Source organism: Gorilla gorilla, chromosome 10 (assembly GCF_029281585.2).
Source record: "Gorilla gorilla gorilla isolate KB3781 chromosome 10, NHGRI_mGorGor1-v2.1_pri, whole genome shotgun sequence".
Lineage (NCBI taxonomy): Eukaryota > Metazoa > Chordata > Mammalia > Primates > Hominidae > Gorilla > Gorilla gorilla.
The window spans coordinates 107,561,239-107,565,649 of NC_073234.2; the positions used below are offsets into that span (position 1 = coordinate 107,561,239).

The following is a 4,411-nucleotide window of genomic DNA, read 5'->3' on the forward strand; positions in this document are numbered from 1 at the left end:
GGAATCAAAGATTGATGAGAGATCCATAAATATTGCAGAAGGAGTCTTGGGTTATTTTTAGCTGCATTTCTCCCTCATCCCCTATAGATTTAAAAGTACCAAAAAGGTCAGTAGTAGAATAGTGCTGTTCCAAATGTTCCTTCTTTTACAGGCAGAATATTAAATGGAGAAGCCAGACTTGCAACACATAGAAAAGAAAGCTAGTTCAGAATGTTGAGAGACTTGGGAGCTGATCGATTGAAGGTGGCACTTAGAAGGTTGCCCTTTTTAAAGATAAAGGCTGATACTGTGACTCTGTCCCAGGGGACCTGAGTAAAGAACTCCTCAGAGATGTGGGACCACTATTCAGAACAAGATTTGGAGAGCTGGGGCAGAGAAGATTTTACCTTGGGGATTTCTTCAGCTGTGAGTAGTAAATTGGTTATGCCTTAATGAGTGAAGTTTGTCAAATTTTAAGATAGGATGTTATTACGCCTTTTAAAAGAATGAGGTAGAGTATAACATCTGATTTGGAGTTCTTTCCAGCATTTTAAGGTATTTAAAGAAAACAAATTGGAGAAAAATAAATAAATATAGATCATGCTGCACATATAGTATTTATTTGTGTATGTGTATATATATACAAACACACACACAAGTATCAAAGGATTATATATGCATAGAAAAAAGTTTAAGGCAACACATCAAGGGGGTACTCCTCTGAGGGGTATGTTTAGAGAGGTAGTTATTTACTTTTTATAATCCTGGGTATTGGCTTTCTAGATGAAAGAAAGTTAGATTGCTACATTGTATATAAAACAAATTCTATTTGAATTACATTACTAGAATAAAAACCAATAAAAGAAAAATCAGGCAATGTGTAGATTTACAAGTGTGACTTTCTCGTTCTGTTTGTGATGCTGTAACAGATACCATAAACTGGGTAACCCATAAACAACAAACACTTATTTCTCACAGTTCTGGAGACTGGGAAGTCCAAGATCAAAGCACCAGCAGATCTGGTGTCTGTGAAAGCCTGATTTCTGATTCACAGAGGGCCATCTTCTTGCTATAGCCTCACATAATGGAAGGGGCAAGGAAGCTCTCTGGGATCTCTTTTACAAGGGCATTAATTCTATTCATGAAGTCTTCACTCTCGTGACTTAATCACCTCCCAAAGGCCCCACCTAAAAATAGCAACACATTGGGGATTAGAGTTTCAAGATGTGAATTTGAATTTGGTGGGGAATACAAACATTCAGTCTATAGCAGTGAGGATGGGTGGAAAAACTTTCTAAGTAATTCAGGAAGACAAGAATTCATAAAGGAAAAGATTAAAACATCTGTGAAAAACAAAGCAAAACTAGATGTTTGTGTATGATAAAAAGCATCATTAAAAAAACAAGATAGAAATGCTAGGGCAGGAACCACCATCGTCCGGTAATTTGCCAAAATGATGAACACAACGGGAAAGATGAGAGGCACCCCATATGTGATTTTTAGGCCTTTTAGAAAACATGAAGTTGTTCCTTTGGCCATGTACATGCAAATCTGCAAGAAAGGTGATATCGTAGACATCAAAGGAGTGGGTACTGTTCAAAAAGGAATGCCCCACAAGTGTTACCATGGGAAAGCTGAAAGAGTCTACCTTGTTCCCCAGCATGCTGCTGGCATTGTTGTAAACAAACAAGTTAAGGGCAAGATTCCTGCCAAGAGAATTAATGTGGGTATTGAGCACATTTAGCATTCTAAGAGCTGAGATTGTTTCCTAATGCTTGAACGAAAATGATCAGAAAAAGAAAGAAGCCAAAGAGAATGGTACCTGGGTTCAACTGAAGCGCCAGCCTCCTCCACCCAGAAAAGCAGACTTTGTGAGAACCAATGGGAAAAAGGCTGAGCTGCTGGAACCTCTTCCTTATGAATTCATGGCATAGTAGGTGTTTAAAAAAAAAAATCCAAGACCTCTGGACTGTAAAAAAAAAAAAAAAAAAAAAAAAAAAAAGAGCTAGGCTAGGCAGAAAAAGGAACATTGGTGACACATGTGAGAAACAAGGAATTAATAGTAATATTAAATATATAGTAAATAAAAATTAAGGTATAATAATATCTTCACATAAAGAACTACAAATTGAAAATGATAAACAAAAGAAAAATACGCAAAATATAAGAATAGGCAATTTATTAGAGAAAGAAGTGGACAATAAATATAGTAAACATGCAATCTTAGTAGTAGTCAAGAAAATGCAAAACAATACAATATGCCAGTTATTATCAGATTGATGGATAGTAAAAGATTAATGTCTGGTGCTAATATAGTTATAGGGAAATGGAAACATCATACTTTGTTTATGAAATTATAATTAGCTATAGTCTCTTGGAAAGTATTTGGTAGAATTTATCAATTAAAAATATGCTATGCTTTGACATCCCACTTTTGATAATTTCTTTAATATAAATTTTATAGAAAAAGTCAGTTTTTATAGAAAAACTCAATATATAAAAACATATAGATAAACACATACGTTCCCATACACATGTGTTAAGGGTATATGTTTATTGCAGCATTTAAAAATAATGGCCCCAAACTGGAAATAACCAAATGTCTATCAATAAGAGAATGATTTTGTGAATGATGAATCATTCATACTATAGTAATTTCATATAGCTAATAAAAATTATTATATCTGTGTACATTGACCAAGTCTTAGAAGAATAAATATGATACATTTAAGTTAAAAAAGCAAGTTGCAGAGATATGAATATGATTTCTAAAATACTGTAATAAAAAGAAAAACCCTAGTGAGAATAGAGAGATATTAAAGGGCACATATTAAAGTATGAACATACTCTATGACAATTTATTGGTAAACCTCAGTGTAATTTTTTTTACTGCAAAGAACAGTGATTTGAAGGGAAAATTAGATCAAGAGGAATTTATGCCTCTATACCATTAGTAATGGGCCCCCAAACATGAATTATTGACCATAATTGCTAGTCTTAGGGCCTCTTGTAGTCATGTTGGTTTTTTTCCCCCTCAAATACTCTTTATAAAAGTACTTATTAGTAAATTTCTATGTTGCTTGAAAATAGTGTTAAAAAGTAAGGTTTTGAAGCAAGTAAAACCTTGTAGCAATTGACTGCTAAGCTTTTCATTGTTTTATAGCATTCCTTAGCAAATAAAAAACCAAATCAAAATCCTGTTTCCTGCTTGCTCAGATTATGGGTGGGCCTTTTCTAGATGAAGTAAATAGTTACAGACTGCATGGAACACAGAAGACAACATACAAACTGAGAAACTCTGTCTTGTAAATGTCATCTTTCTGAGCTCATCATCCAAGCTGAGTGTACAGTCATTGCAGAGTAGTGTTAAGTCAGAATAAGGGTTTTATTTTGTTTGTTTGTTTAATTGTATTTTAGGCTAGCCAAGTGAAGCAGTGGAAGTGGAGGAGGAACAAAGAAATCTGTAACTGGTTTTGATCAATTAGTTGTAGACACCATGCACTCAGACCAGCCAAGTCAGAATAAGTTTAAAGCAGGAGTGATCACCTTTATCCCCAAATTACCCATCTCAGAGATGGAGATAAACAGAGAAGGCCTAAGGCCTAAGTAATAGGTAGTTATGACTTATCCACATAGTACCTCCCTTCTTGGAAATCTCTGAAATACTCTCTCATTTTCTTTCCTCCCACTTCCATCCATGGCTACAGGAGTAGTCATGATGGGTACCTAAGCATAGCCAGTGAATTTATTCGCTGGAGGTTTTAGATCTGGAAACACTGGAGATTAAGATGGTCTCTGTCCTGTAGTTGTATGCTCTGCAAGTAAAATCTTGATACCGTTGGCAGCCATTTTTTCCTACTATGTAAAGAATACACAGAGAGAGAGAGAGAACAAAGAGAAAAGGAGATAAAAGGTATAGAGAACACCTTGGGGATATTTAAGCTCCTGGCTCGAGTTGTTCCAGAGCATTATCCTGTCCTGTAGGCTGGCCCTTCTTGTGACTTGGTTATTCACCTTCCCCTTAGATTCTATGAGACCCCAATAATCTGCCAATAAGTTCCTTTTATATTTTTTCTTAAGGTAGTGTTTTATTTATTATCCCTTGTAACCAATACAATCCTAAATAATTAAGGATTCTTATTAAATAATTAACATATTGATAAGAATATTCCAGATGTAAGGACCTTGAGTTAACAATTACAAATATTAAGTGAAGGCAGACACATGTCCTTCTCCTTCCACTTGGGCTCTGACATACCCTCTGGAGCACTCCAACTCCCCCGTCACCTACAGCCTTCCCCTGAAGCTCATGCCTACCATGCTTAGTTCTACTTAACTTTTTAGGACTGACTTTTCAGGAAAGGAAAGGGAAGAGGACAGGGAATGTCAGTAGAGCGTTCTACAGAGCATAAGGTCTGCATAGCTGGCATAT

The 4,411-nt window shown here is 35.6% G+C and overlaps 1 pseudogene; it reads left to right on the forward strand.

The window, feature by feature from the left end:
* Positions 1–1,432: 1,432 nt before the first annotated feature.
* LOC101135372 (large ribosomal subunit protein eL21-like) lies at positions 1,433–1,913 on the forward strand (annotated as a pseudogene).
* The last annotated feature ends 2,498 nt before the right edge of the window (positions 1,914–4,411 follow it).